A 17,205-nucleotide genomic window follows, 5' to 3' on the forward strand; every position below is an offset into this window, starting at 1 on the left:
ATATTTTGGGCCGATTTTGCCATTGCAATGCAATATTTTTGGGCTATTTTACGTAGCAGTTTTTATATGAAGTAGTACCAAAACTATAAAAATGCTGTGTGATTTCTATGCAGTCAGACGTTCAGATAGAAAATGTCAAAAACATAATCCAATTATAAGTGCATTTTTTGATGTAGCTTAATAACATACATGTGAAGTTGCATTTAAGTCTAAAGCGTCTGATCGCACAGCAAATACATAACAATTGAAGGTTTTTAGTACCATTTTATATGAACGTACGAGCGTCGCGCTACGTAATATAGCCTTTTCATAACATTAGATTATTTTTACAGCAAAATCGTTCCTTTTATTTCTCATATGTAAATATATTAATAGACGATCTGTCTTTTCTATAGGAGGCGTCCATTAATCACGTGAGCGAGATTTTAAAGATTTTTGGACCCCCCTCCCCCTTGGTGATCCTTGGTGATACTCAAAATTACCCCCCAAATTCCCCATTCAAACATCACGTGTAGTTTTAGTTACGTGAGAAAATTGTACAAATCGTGAATTATTTTTGAAAATGTTTGAACTTTAAAAAAAAAAATATTAAAAAATAAACACACGTGATATCTTACTATACCCCTCCCTCCCCCACGTGATATTTTGTGATTTTTTGTCAAACCCCCCCTCCCACTAGAAACCTCACATGATTAATGGACGCCCCCTAAGAAGTTACTGCTTCCGCTGTTGTTGATATTGAAGTTTTGTATTAATTTTTTTTTGTGAAAATCTGTCCATTTCAAAGTGATTTAGGCATGGCATTATATATATATATACTCAATATTACCTATATATTACCTCAAAATTATATATATATATTATATATATATATATATATATACATACATATGCCCTCCGACAGCACGTTACTTTATGAACGCGGTTCTGATAATCCGCGGAACTGACATTGCGACAGCCTTCCGAAAACAAAGACCTCCTATAGCACGGTTTTTTTCAAAGCCCCATAAGTTTTTTCACGCAACCTATGAGTGACTCTAGTAACAAAAAATTGTAAAAGGAAAGTGAGTTTTATTATCGACTCTTTTATCGTTTACTTGTACGAAGTCTTCAATTTAAAAAAATTATTTAAAATCTTTTATTAAATTTATATTATCTTATTAGTTAATAAAATTTGTCATTTTTAGGTTTTTATTTTTTTACTCGAAATGTTTGAATAATGAAATTATCAAGTGTGTTACTATTTCACAATTCTGATTAAATGCGCCAACTTTTTATGAAGCTTGCCTTGATGAAACACTTTATTGCCATTTTTTTAAATACGAACTTCTTTTTTTACTAATTTTTTAAATTATTAAATTATAAATTTATAGTTCAACAAAAAATCTTAATTTTTGAAAACTTGGGACAATTGTGGTATTTTTTTTATTATGGTTCTAGAAATGTTATTCACAGTTACGGTTCATAGTTTTAGAAAAACAAAATTAATAAATGTTAGTCCTAATAACCGAATAATTGTCATGATTTCACCAAAGCTCTAGGTTGCACTTAAAAGCTCATAATTTTCAAACAACGTGAGATTTTCTTTTCTAATTTTTTTTAGGACAGTTAAAGTCAATACAATTACCCCGTTTTGACTACACGTCAAGGTCTGGGACACCCTATATATATATATATATATATATATATATATAAATATATATATATATATATATATATACATGTGTATGTTTATATAAGTTCTATAAGTTCCGTCGAATTTTTATATCGTCAACGTCATTATCCGGAATGTATTCATGACATTATTTACATCCGAATCATTCATATCAGCGTTAACTAATGGCTGTACAAATATTCCTAAATAATATAAAGTGTCTGTTACCATGTGTACACAAGGTTACAATAGCGTAGCGCTGCGCGTAGCCAATTCAAAGCGGAAAAAGCGTCTGAGCGACTGAGCGGCTGAGCGGTCTGGTTATAGTCACAAAGGACATCACACGTCGTGAGCGACGGTGTCCTCGCACAGAACAGAACGGTGGAGCAAAGCGAAATAAAATCGCCCACATTGCAGACAAAGCGGGACTGAGGCTTTATAATGGATTATATATATATATATATATATATATATATATATATGTATGTTTAATTTGAGTTTAATATTCGGGCGTAACATCAATAAAAATAGTATGAGTTTTTTTTTTAAATTTATTTATTTAAAATCCATACGTTTCGGCTAGCATCTTAGCCATCATTCAGTGGTAATCAAGTTAACTATAAAATTGAAACTAAATAAATTATATGAAAGAAAATTTATTTATTTATTTATTTATTATATATATATATATATATATATATATATATATATATATATATTAGGGCCAGTCGAATTGTATGGATAAGAAAAGTTACATATGCACATATGATTTGCCGAAGAAACCATATCTTTAAAATGAATTCTGATGTCCCGTGCATTCACCCAAAGATTGGGTCAAATTTGGCGCCTCAATAATGTCCAAATGTATGACCGACCCTCAGTAACTTTGGAAGGCCGATCTACCCATACCCATGGTTCAGCCCCTGGGACCTCGCTTTAGAAGTCCCCAATACAAGAGTTGCATCATTTTGGGTACTGCGATTCATTTTGCGATTTATTTTTATTACAACATTTATTTAATCATAAGATATGTAAATAAAACTATGTAAAACTCATAAAGTATTGTTTGAAGTCTTTTTTAGTTTCAAGTCTGGAAAATTTTGCACGGCTCTCTAATATCGTCGCCGTAACAGCCTCTAGCTAGCATAGAAGCGTAGAGACAAAATGCATTGGAAAAATTGAAATAAAAAAGAATTTTAACTTTTTTTTTGTAAAAAAGTTTTCTGTGTGTGTTTGAATTAATATCTGAACAAAATTGTTTAAAAAAACATTTTTTGCTGAGTAAAATACCAAAAACGATGATTTTTTGCAATATTTGTATGGGAGACCTCTGAGGGGAGGTCCCAGGAGGTGAACCATAGACATGGGTGGATCGGCCTTCCAAAGTTAGTTGTTGCTCGTTATACATTTGAACGCGATTGGAACACTCTAAATGGATTAAAATGGAATTTTTCAAAATTCAATCCCTATCTTTGGGTCAATGCACGGGACATCAGAATTCATTTTAGAGGTATGGTTTCTTTAGCCAGGTATCTTGTTTTGATCCTTAGTATCTGAAAATTATATGTGCCTAAGCGACTATATATATATATATATATATATATATATATATATATATATATGTCGCTTATGATGACCCATTTTTTAACATCCCGTAGGGTGTGTTATAGTAATTACAAAAAATCGTAAATAAATTTTATATATACATATATATATTTACCTATCAAAACCACCTGAACATCCTGGCATACCTTTGAAAAAATGTACGCATGTGTGTGTCTGTATATGTGTATCTGTATGTTTGTGCGGCTATAAGTTTTCGTCGACACTTTTGGGAACACGGATCTACCGATTTAAATAATTCAAAAAACATTCGATTCGTATTGATAAGAAGACGTGCGGATTAGTTTTTAGTCAAGGCAAGTCTTGCCGTTTCGAAGATATGATGCAAAATGTGACAAAAATAGTATTTATGTTTTTGAGAGCTTTAAAATTCAACAAATAAAACAATTTACTCGTATCGACAACCTGAATAACTGATTGAGTTTTTGGGAAGGCAGATTTAGCGGCATCGGAGATCAAATGAAAATAGTGAAAAAATGCTATTTGGTGGTTAAAAAGGATCATTAGACATATGCACATCAATTATCAGATATATTATAGATTTTAATAATATGTACAAATTTTGTTCACATTTCACAATGTACATTTTACGTGCGTCGATATTCATCTCTACGCAGCGCGATTGCTTTGAAAAATAGTTCAAAATTATTATCATTATGATAAAATATGAAACAAAAATTTTCAAGAAAATCAAATTTTCTCTGAAATTTCAGTTTTCAAAAATCCATTTCTTTTCAAGGGTTTTAACATTTTTTAAAGCTTTTTTGTTTTTGGTAAGGAAATTTCCAGCGCTAGTTTCAAATTATTTTCAGTTATAATAACCGGCATAAAAGCGCTTCACCTTGTGCTACCGCCCCCTTTACAGATTGCTATTCACCAGTTTATACTTTTTCTGTAGTATAATTATTAAATTAATTGTTTTTAATATTACCGTCCGGTAGTTTGGAATTTTTCTCTATCCGACACCTAGACCGATCGCGAAGGTACCGGATTTTTACTGTACATACATATTTACATGAATTAGGTTTTTACAAAATGCTTTGTATGTTTTCCGCTTATTATGACAATTTTTTAGCGTCTCTTCGAAGTCACACTAAGCGGATAATTCTATATATATAATGAAATAAAACTCCTAATAATATATAGAAAAACTCCTTACAGAATCAAACATCTTTGAAATCTGGTTTATCAAATCAATTGTTTAGATTGTAACTTAATTTATATTGGTCAAACCAGCCAAAATTTAATAAACTGACATCAACAAAATAATCAAAAGTAACAAATAATATAAAACTGATATACACATCTGTTCATTAAAAAAAGGTTTCAAAAAAATTCACAATTAGTTTCACATAATTATGCTAGAATCCTGGAAAAATATAATTTTTAAAAAACTTTTTTTATTATATATATATATATATATATATATATATTTGCAACAATCTTTAGCGTAATATTTTTCTAAGTAGGTACTTAATTCTTTGAATCGTGTAAAATTATTCTACAATGTTGCGATTGAATCCCACATATCCGATCTAATGTAAGCTTTCATGATGGAAACGGTATTCGGTTTCGGACAAACTGTTACAGTTAATTTGAAATTAATTACCCAGACCCTGTTTGACTCTAGACCTTGGTGTCGAACTACGCTCATTAAATAAAGTCAACATTCAACAATATGCATTATGTTATGTTTATTTTTATTAGGACAGATAGTAAGGGGAACGCCGAAATTAGTTCAGTTTATAGTGGTTACTATAGTTTATTTTATACATGAGCTAATGCATATATATATATATATATATATATTCAATTAATGCATCAATTCTGGTCCAATTATATATTAAACTTTATATTTAGACCGCTTTTGAAAGCCCGGAAATAATAACACTAAGTAAAATCGTGAAAAAATATTTTTACAATGTAACATTTAAATTCCTTGATTAATATTAAGTAAGATCTTAATATTTTTGTTCTTTAATAGTTAATAGAATTGCATTCATCAATTTACTGCAATTGTCTAAACTTACGCATTTATCTAAATGTTTTTGAAAGCCAGAATGTAACGACATTGATTTTTTTGAATCTCATCTTGAATTTGCACGAATGTGTCGTTGACTAAATATAATACCTATCTCTAATTAACGCATTTTGTTATGTCTAATTAAGTTATTTTGTGCGAATGTCAAACGTGCAAAATACTTCACCTTTAAGAAACGTTTGTTATGTTTGACTAATTGGTAGTATATTCCAAAAATTATATTATAAATATCTTGTGAGCAATTAGGGAGGTTGCTACATTAACAATATTTTAATTTTGCGTAAAAAATATTTTACATTCATATGCTATTATTTGTTATTACTAGTTTCATGCGTAAAATTTTCTGCCCTTCTGTAACTGCTTAATATTTTGTTTTTTCACGCAGATTTTCTTTCAGAGACTAATGTTCTGTGAAAAAACTATAACAATATCATCTGTTAAAGCAAGTAATCTGATAAAGTAGGATAAATTGCTAAAACTTGCCGTTCCGTAATTTGAAAATATTAAAAGCTTTAGATTTTTGAAGAAATAATTTTTTTTTTTAATTTTGAAATTTTTAAACATATTTGAAAAGGTTGTTTTTCTTTGGGCGTTCTCTCTTGGTAGCTGTTTAAAAGATGATCGGGACAATTCTCATAAAATAGTATTGTGATGGCAACGCTATCTTTTGTTTGTTTTTGGTAGTGAAAATTATGAACATGTCTATCTATTTGCTGTGCGGTCAGGCGTATTTTACATATGAACAAGCAAGAAAAATCTTATAATAACTGCATCATCTAGAATTTTGTTATCATAACATTTATTCTTGCTTCTTTATATGTAAAATACATACACAGAGCAAATAGATAGACATATTCATAATTTTTGCTACCAAAAACAAGCATAAGATAGCGTTGCCATGACAACTTACATTTTGGTACTATATATATATATATATATATATATATATATATATATATATATCTGTGTGTGTGTGTGTGTGTGTGGTATCTATTCGTAAATACACACTTTTAGTTACCTAAAAAAATAACAAAAATTCAGTAGACATTAAATTTTCAGTTTGAACTCTATTTGTAATTCAATAAACGCATTATCGAACTAATAAATTTCTAGAACATTGGTGTCGCTTCGACTAACGAGCTGCGCGTCATAATTACGGTGGAGCCGACCGTTACAATGAGAGTGCACAGTATTTGCGATCCGATAAAAAATTCGATTGATATAATGAGTTACGCAAACCAGTGCAGATTCAATTGTTCTTCCTATTTAATTTATGCACTCCAATTATTCTAAAGGTAAAACAAATACTCATTTGTACTGCAAATGTTAATTAAATTATCATTATTCCAAATAATTGGTATTTTAATTGAATTTACGATCGATATTTAATAGCGAATTTGTGATGATAAAATATTATTATAGTTGCACGTGCAAGCTAAATTGGTCATTACTGAATTTTAATTTACCAAATTATTTTAGATAGTTTTTATTAACACTGATTTGTGTTTGTTTTTTTAACTTGACCTCTAATAAATTCTAATTTTTTATTTCCTCAATTTATTAAATCATTCTGAATCGTTGAAACCAAAATTGGAAAAAGTATGTATGTATGCATACAATGACTAGATATTGTTCTGTAATCTTCAGTATCATTTCTATTATTCATATATTATCAAGGCATAAAAACTCTTGTTGTTGTACGACATTTTTTTATTTTTTGGTTTTTAAGCCACATCAGTATTATTTTTTTGTACAATACAGCGTTCAGTACAACATTTTTATAATTTTTAAACAATCCGACTTGCTAACTTTGTTTTTTTTTTGACGATTCAATCTTAATTCTGATTCGTTGGAGATCAAATTTATATTTATGTGAGTTGACCTTTTAATTTTCCTCGAAATCAGTCATTTCAACCAAAAACAATTGAGCGGATTTTTCCTCAAATTATTGTGAAAATTGTTTGCAAAATATCAGTTAGTAATCGTGGTGATTAATTATAGGCATTAGTTTATACTTGTTTATCTACGGTCATAGTAAAAACGGCTGAGCTGTTTCTTTTTAAATTAAAAAAGTTCTACGAACATTTTAAATATTATAAGTATACAATAAATATATCAAAGTGCAAGATTCTTAGTTTTTCACATAAGCGCGTTCCAATACTTTTTGATTATAAAATTTCTAACACCAGCATTGATAGATGTAATAAAATTTTAGATTTAGGAGTTCTATTTGATTCTGGTTTGTTTTTCACGGATCATGTAACTGATATTTGTAATAGAGCACATAATTCTTTAGGTTTGATACTGAGAAATCGTAAACAATTTAAATCTACCAACGCACTTCTTTGCATGTACTATTCTATTGTACGTTCAAAATTAGAAAATGGTTCGATTATTTGGTATCTTCATCAAATCAACAACTCTGATGCGATAGAGAAGGTTCAGCGAAAATTTCTGAAATACCTTTATTATAAAACATATAAAATTTACCCTGAACGTGGCTTTGACCACAACACTTTACTAAAAGAATTTGGTATTCCTTCCCTTGCATCACGTCGATTTATCTGTACAATTATGTTCTTATTCAAACTTTGCAATAATTCTATAGACTGTCCTCTTATTCTTAGTCAACCATCATTTAATGTTCCAAGGCTATCTACGCGTTCACAACTATTTTTCAATTATCCTACTCCTACATCTAATTCTCTCTTAAATTCGCCTATTTTACTTATGTCCTCTAAATTTAACTTAATTAATAATGAAATAGATATTCACAACTCTTCACCTAATCAAATAATCTCCATCTGCACAAGTTAACCTTTTTTTTTTTCAAATATCTCATTATTTTATCTTATTCTGTTTATAAATAATATTGTTACATTCTGCATTATATGTAATTTTATCTTAAGCATTTAATGTTACTAAATGGTTACTAACTATATATTGTAATTTTGTATATATTTTAATTGTTATTCATTATGTAAAATAACTGTAATTTTGAGACTTCTTAGAGTACTCTGTGGGCTATATATTTAAATAAATAAATAAATAAATAATAAATTAATGGTTTGAAAAATCATTAAAGTTTAAAATAATGAGCAGCGCTCTTAGGACGTTTCAATACGTTCTGTATCTTATACTGATCACCTGTGAAGTCCACACTTAAATAAAATAAATTAAATAATAAATTAGTTATTATTAATAATAAACGCTCGTTATTTTTAGTAATTGCGAATACTTTTGTTTTAAAATAAACATTTCACAATTTCGTAATTAAATTTTATCAACAGCTAAATATCTATTTTTATTAATTCATGAAGAAGTTCATGTCTTACAGAAAAATATCTAATTTAAACCTATTTATTCATGTTTTATATAAAAATTAATGTATTTTCAAATATAATACTTCAAATAGATATATGAATTTTAATCTTATAAGTCTTTCTACGAGATCATGTAATGCATACTTAACTATTTATTATCTGTTATTGTAATCTATTTAGATAATCTTATATATATTTAGGATTCTGATATGCTACAACTACCATTGTCAACGAGCCCAATAATGTAATAATACAAAAAATCCCATTTCTTATATGGAGGCAGTAAAATCTCCACAATATTTCGAGAAACAAAACATATTGTGTACATTTATTATATATAATTTAGTAAATATAATTTCTTAGTACAAAACAGATAATATTAACCAGCTTCAAAATAGATAGAGGAACAAAATAACGGATAACACGACATGGTGTTTAGTTTCTTAACTTCCCGTAGTGTAAGTTATAGTAATCGCAAAAAACGAGAATAAAAATTTTAATATATCTTTACGTTTTAAAGGCTACTCAACATTTTGGCATACCTTAGAAAAAAATGATGTATGTATGTATGTGTAACTGTGCATGTGTGCAAATACAATTTTTGACAACGATTTGGAGAACACGGAACAATCGAAGTGAATGATTCAAATAACATTCCATTTGTATTGATAAGGGGACGTGCTGATCAGTTTGTTTCAAATACAGGTCCAGTTGTTTTGAACATACAGGGTAAAATGTGACAAAAATGGTAATTCAGTTTTTGAGACAACGGAGCGTTCGTTGTATATATATATATATATATATATATATATATATATATATATATATTATATATCTTATATATAAAAATGGAGCTCTCTTTCAAAAAACCAAGTAAAACTCGAAAACGGCTAAACCGATTTGACCAGTCTTATTCTTGAAAAATTCGTGGAAATCCAGAGATGGTCGGAAAGGTGAAATCTTATTTCAAAATCGCGTAGATACTTTACATTTTTAATTTGAAAATTTTTGTTGAAGCGAAATGTAAATAAAACAATGGACGGTGGCTAATACTTGAAATGTCATACGTTTTTGACAGATGATGTTCGATTATGTTTAATAGAATGTTTTACGTGAATATTATTTTATTATGATTAAATTGTAGCAAGTAGTTTTGTTTGTAGTTTTATTTACATACAAAAACATTAGTAAACGGTCCGCAAGTGTTACTAGAAACTTCAAAATATCAACTTTTTGAAATGTTAATATGAAAATGCACTTTTTGGCATATTTTTCTCAAACACGAAGTTCTGAAAGATCTCATTTGTATCATTATTTACTCATTGGTATTTATAAAACATTTTCTAGGTTATATTATTTTTTATTTATGTTATTTAAATTCAGAGGTATCGATCAAATGCACATTTTATCGAATAACATTTTCCCAGTTATAATTTCCCAGAATTTATCGAAGAATAGATAGTAATATATGAAGGTCCGGGGTTAAAAAGGTCCACTACCGGTGTGTCAAAAACCAGTAAACTTAAGCATTGTTTAACAACAATATTTGAAAGTAGAGGGAAAAGGATGAATAAAGAGCTATAACATTGATTTAAAGACTTTACTATAGGGAGATAAACGGTAATCTTTGAAATAATATAAGTATTTTTTTCCGTTGGTAGATTTTTAGCATTACTTAAAAATGTAATCATTTTGTAAAATCCTTTAAAATTAAAATAAGACTTCACCTGTTTGCCACCTGGCCGTTTCAAGTTACCCCGCCTATAGGTTAAAAAGGTCTAGATAACAAATTTTTGAAAGACATAAAAAAGCACATTTCTACAGTGATAAAGTAGAAGGCAGTTTTACTGAACGTAGTCAGTTAATTGTTCGTTTGAAATTTGTTATTTGTTGTAATATAATTGTTATGGTTTTCACAATACACTTTATATTTGCTCAAAGTCAAATTGGATCTTTGTGCCTCGCCCTGCTCTACATATATACTTTTTATTAAATTTACTTCAATTCATCAAATGTTACTTGAAACTTTTCAAAAAGCAGGACTAAGAAGAAATACTTAATTCATTTTTTATCTCTCCTCTGAAATTTTAAAATTTTGTATAAGTTCAGTAGTATTATTTACAATTATACTCAAAATACAGAATGCAAAAAGTATCTGAAAAAATCTTGAAACGTAATCAATAAGTCGAAAGACCGAAAAAGACTTGGATTGCATTATACCATGTTTTCTATAGAAAGTGTATAAAACTTCCAGTTTGATTGTGTTGACAAAATATAGACAAACTAATGGGATTTATTGTTTTTATAATACCTCATTGTTTATAGCATTGAAACAACATATCCTTATACACTTAAAGTATTAATATTTTGATTTCCTAGAAATTGTCAGCTAGTTATATATAAAAATGGAGCTCTTTTTCAAATGTCCAAATAAAACTCGAAAACGGCTAAACCGATTTGGCTAGCTTAGTCTTGAAAAATTCGTGCCAATCCAGAGAAAGTCCTAAAGGTGAGAAATTATTTCAAATCCGCGTAGAAACTTTACATTTTTAAATTGAATTTTTTTGTAGAAGCGTAATTTAAATGAAACAATTGACGGTGGCTAATACGTGAAATGTCAAACGATTTTGACAGATGATGTTCAATTACTTTTATTAGGATATTTTACGTGAATATAATTTAATTATGATTAAATTGTGGTAAGTAGTTTTGTTTGTAGTTTTATTTATATACAAAAACGTTAGTAAACGGGCCGCAAGTGTTACTAGAGAATCAAAATATCAACTTTTTGAAATGTTAATATGAAAATGCTCTTTTTGGAATATTTTTCTCAAACATGGTGCTCTCAAAGATCTCATTTGTGTAATTATATATACTCATTGGTATTTATAAAACATTTTCTAGGTTATATTATTTTAATTCAGAACCTGAATTTGGTATCGATCAAAGGGACATTTTGTCGAATAACATTTTCCCAGTTATAATTTCCTAGAATTTATCGAAGAATAGATAGTTATATATGAAGGACCGAGGTTTAAAAGGTCCATCACCGACGTCTCAAAAACCAGTAAAGTTAAGCATTGTTTAACAACAATATTTGAAAACCAGCTATAACCTTAATTTGAAAACTTTGCTATCGGAAGATAAACGGTAATCTTTGAAAATCTATAATAAAAGTATTTTCTTCCGTTGGTAGTTTTTTAGCACTATATCCCGCCTATAGGATAAAAAGGTCTAGATAACGAATTTTTGAAAGACATTTTGAAGGCAGTTTACTGAACGTAGTCAGATAATTTTTCGTTTGAAATTTGTTATTTGTTGTGATATAATTGTTATGGTTTTCACAATATAGTTTATATTTGCTCAAAGACAAATTGGACTTTTGTGCCTCGCCCTGCTCTACATATATACTTTTTATTAAATTTGCTTTAATTCATCGAATGTTACTTGAAACTTTTCAAAAAGCAGGTCAAAGAAGAAATACTTAATTCATTTTATATCTCTTCTCGCAAAAATTTGAAAATTTTGTATAAGTTCAGTAGTATTATTTACAATTATACACAAAATCCAGAATCCAAAAAAAATCTGAAAAACTTGAAACGTAATCAATAAGTCGAAAGACCAAAAAAGACTTGGATGGATTATAACACTATGTTTTCTATAGAAAGTGTATAAATCTTCCAGTTTGATTGTATTGACAAAATATAGACAAACTAATGGGGTTTATTGTTTTTATAATACCTCATTGTATAAAGCATTCAAACAACACATCCTTATACACTTAAAGTATTAATATTTTTGATTCTCTAGAAATTGTCTAGAATATACGTTACTTAGCAAAACAACGTTTGCCGGGTCAGCTAGTATAATATATATGTATATATATATATATATATAATTTATATATATATAAATATCAGGTCAATCAGGTACATATGATTTTCGGATTCTTCGCCAAGCGATACGTATGTAACTACTGATTAGCGTTGATGTCATCCTCTCTTAAATAAAATACTATTTTAGGATATGAAGTAGAATAAAATAAAACATTATAAACAAACAATTTATTTTATTTATATAATTACAAATATTATTATCATTTTAGGAAAACACCAATTGGTTATCGTATTGATTATTTTTTAGTGAAAGCAATTTTTTTTAATAAAAGCATTCGAATAATATAACTAAACTTGTGAATATTATTGTATAAATTAAATTAATTTATTTAACACATTTTATTTCATCTATTTCAAGTTCTAAAAGCCGCATATCGTAAGCCTATAATATTTTAGTATGTTATTTCATACGACAATATATAGCAACATACAAAGTTTCATCAAAATCGTCAAAAAATTCATTTATTCACGAAGAAACGGCCCGGCTGATCATTACCAAAAGATAATAAACGCGATGTTTAACCAATATATTTCGAACTGTTTTTGAATTTTTAAAATCGGTTCAAAATTTTGAGCTACTAGACAATAATTAATTATCCACAAGTTTCTTATTTTACTCGCCCCTTTTTTAAACTATCTTGTGTATTTTAAGTTTTTAACTATGTTAAAAATTGTAAAATGTTTCCTATGTTAATAAGTGTCAAAAACGTTCGTTCGCCCGGTGACGTCACTATCGCCTTCTATCTTTTGACACAGTTTTGCGCTCGAACTTGCAATCCATACTCTTCCTTTATCTATGTTCATATGTATTATAATTATAAATGGGTATTACAAGTCTTCAATTGTTTTGAATTAGTCGATAGACACGTATCTGCGAAAGATTTGCGTTGTAAGTGTTCAAAACAATATGGTAATAAAAATTTATAGTTATAAACTCTTATTAAACTTAAAAACAGTTATTTGCCTTAAAGATTGATTCATTTAGATACAAACTATTGTTGTTCATAAATTTTTCCACCTTACAGCGACCTAACCTCAAAGCGATGGAAATGTCAAAGTCGGACAGTAACATATTTACGGTGGATAAGATTTTAGACAAACGTGTCCGGAAAGGCAGGATCGAATATTTAATAAGGTGGGAGAACTATTCGACTGATCATGATAGTTGGGAACCTCTGGAAAACTTGATGTGTCCTGATACAATAAAGGAGTACGAAGAGGAACGCTTGAAGCTGGACCAGGAAAGGGAGAAGGTAATCAAAATGCTGAAGAACAGCAGGATATCTTCCAGACCTACAAAGTTGGAGGCTGAAAAAGTGCTAGGGGTCACTAAATCGGGGGATAACCTAATGTATTTGGTTAAATGGAAAAACGTAGACGAGGCCGATTTGATTTCGTCGATACAGGCGAAGGTGAAAATCCCGCAACTGGTGATAGAATTTTATCAAAACAACCTGTCGATTATTTCAGAAGATACAGTTTAACGATGCAATTACTGACCCTGCAAGGTTACTTTGTTGATAATCAAAAAATATTAGTCCTTTAATTAATAATAAAAAAGTTAATAAATTTATAATTGTTTTATTTATATAATCAGATCTATATATATATATATATATATATATATATATATATATATATATATGTTTATGGGTGGTTCTTAAAATGGACATTTTCGAATTTCCTTGCTCCCAAGGGCTCAAGTGATTCCATATTGATAAAAACAATTCTCTGAAAGTTTTAGCTCTCAATATTAACTTTTAGATAGTGCGCAATTCAATCAAACTTCGTATGGAAATAGCATGGAAAAAATTTTGCCATTTAAAAAAAAAAATTTTTAGGTATATGTAGCGACAATTGAGATTTGTTTTTTATCAATTTGGAATAATTTGAGCTTCCTTGGGAGCAAGGAAATTGTCCATATTAAGGACCAACCTAATATATATATATATATATATATATATATATATATATATATATATATATATATATATATATATATATATATAGATTTTCCTTCAGATGGTGAAGTTATATGATAAAATTGTTCTTGGGCATCCATCCAGTAATTAAAAACAGTTTTATTGAAAGAAAATGTTTTTATTCAGAGAACATACGCTTCGGGTCTTGATCTAACCCATCTTCAGTGCTACAATTAAATATTTTAGGGTTATAATTCAAAACAAAATGAAAAATACATAATTACAAAAAAATATAAATAAAAACATGTAAAAAACCTTAAATCTAATCAATTTAATAAATTTGTTTTATAACTAATATATATTGTGAAAGCATATAAAAATTAAAAACAACAGACATAAACAAATGTAAAGAACTCACCCTACAAATAAATTGAAAAAAAACACAAATCGAAAAAAATATGAAACACAAATTGATTAATAATTAACAAGTAAAATCTGTGCGTACGTGTATGCGGAAAATTGTGAAAATGTATCGTTATTGGATAAAAGACTGGGATTAAAAAGAAAAGATTTCCTCGGCGATCATGCGCAGTAGGAACATAGAAAAAATATAGTATGTGGAAACAAACTGTAATCAACAGTTAAACATATGTGAATAAAAATGAAATATAAAAACACAATAACAGCATGTCAGACATAGTAAAAATAAAAAAATATGCGATAAAGAGAAATTAATTAGGAAAATGTATAAATATTAACTGTGAAACGATATTAGTTATGGAATAAGTTATTATTATAAATTATAACAAAATATAATATATATATATATATATATATATATATATATATATAATACACACAAAAATACATACATAAATATTATTTCATACACGAATAATATTTCAACACGCTTTCAGCAAGTCAGTATTATTTATTGAATTTAATTATTTTTTTCCTGGCCTTATGATATAGCATGAATTTTAGTTAAAAAAAAGAACTATTTTCATATAGGAACATTTACATTAGGCGTGCTTTACAGGGGGTAAACAACTCATATGTTTTTTGTTAGCTGCCTCTTTCACTTATATACCACATTTGCAATCAGCTATATATATATATATATATATATATATATATATATATATATATGTATATATATATATATATGTATGTATATTAGGGTGGTCCTTCATATGGACACTTTTGAATTTCCTTGCTCCGAAGGGCTCAAATCATTCCAAATTGATAAAAAACAATTCTCTGAAAGTTTTAGCTCTTAATATTGTCTTTTAGATAGAGCACAATTGAATCAAAGTTTGGTATAAAAATAGCATGAAAAACTTTTCAAAAATTTTGCAGATCGTCGAATTTTCAATAAAAATGACACGAATTTTCACTTTTAATTCATTTGTCGCTAAGTTATACCTAAAATTTTTTTCTTTTAATTTTCAATTTCTTTCCATGCTATTTCCATACGAAGTTTGATTGAATTGCGCACTACATAAAAGTTAATATTGAGAGCTAAAACTTCCAGAGAATTGTTTTTATCAATATGGAATCACTTGAGCCCTTGCGAGCATGGAAATTCGAAAATGTCCATTTTAAGGACCACCCATAAACATACACATATATATATATATATATATATATATATAGATCTGATTATATAAATAAAACAATTATAAATTTATTAACTTTTTTATTATTCATAAAAGGACTAATATTTTTTGATTATCAACAAAGTAACCTTGCAGGGTCAGTAATTGCATCGTTAAACTGTATCTTCTGAAATAATCGATAGGTTGTTTTGATAAAATTCTATCACCAGTTGCGGGATTTTCACCTTCGCCTGTATCGACGAAATCAAATCGGCCTCGTCTACGTTTTTCCATTTAACCAAATACATTAGGTTATCCCCCGATTTAGTGACCCCTAGCACTTTTTCAGCCTCCAACTTTGTAGGTCTGGAAGATATCCTGCTGTTCTTCAGCATTTTGATTACCTTCTCCCTTTCCTGGTCCAGCTTCAAGCGTTCCTCTTCGTACTCCTTTATTGTATCAGGACACATCAAGTTTTCCAGGGGTTCCCAACTATCATGATCAGTCGAATAGTTCTCCCACCTTATTAAATATTCGATCTTGCCTTTCCGGACACGTTTGTCTAAAATCTTATCCACCGTAAATATGTTACTGTCCGACTTTGACATTTCCATCGCTTTGAGGTTAGGTCGCTGTAAGGTGGAAAAATTTATGAACAACAATAGTTTGTATCTAAATGAATCAATCTTTAAGGCAAATAACTGTTTTTAAGTTTAATAAGAGTTTATAACTATAAATTTTTATTACCATATTGTTTTGAACACTTACAACGCAAATCTTTCGCAGATACGTGTCTATCGACTAATTCAAAACAATTGAAGACTTGTAATACCCATTTATAATTATAATACATATGAACATAGATAAAGGAAGAGTATGGATTGCAAGTTCGAGCGCAAAACTGTGTCAAAAGATAGAAGGCGATAGTGACGTCACCGGGCGAACGAACGTTTTTGACACTTATTAACATAGGAAACATTTTACAATTTTTAACATAGTTAAAAACTTAAAATACACAAGATAGTTTAAAAAAGGGGCGAATAAAATAAGAAACTTGTGGATAATTAATTATTGTCTAGTAGCTCAAAATTTTGAACCGATTTTAAAAATTCAAAAACAGTTCGAAATAAATTGGTTAAACATCGCGT

General features: G+C 28.5%; 2 pseudogenes; one reads left to right on the forward strand and one right to left on the reverse strand.

Annotated features, from left to right (window-relative positions):
• LOC113375633 overlaps positions 1-14,021 on the forward strand; it is a 121,200-nt pseudogene extending 107,179 nt beyond the window's left edge.
• A 2,209-nt stretch (positions 14,022-16,230) lies between these two features.
• On the reverse strand, positions 16,231-16,665 carry LOC113375634 (annotated as a pseudogene).
• Between the last annotated feature and the right edge of the window lie 540 nt (positions 16,666-17,205).

Source organism: Ctenocephalides felis, unplaced genomic scaffold (assembly GCF_003426905.1).
Source record: "Ctenocephalides felis isolate EL2017-DRISC unplaced genomic scaffold, ASM342690v1 CF-g0.4_SCAFFOLD_01886, whole genome shotgun sequence".
Taxonomy (NCBI): Eukaryota; Metazoa; Arthropoda; class Insecta; order Siphonaptera; family Pulicidae; genus Ctenocephalides; species Ctenocephalides felis.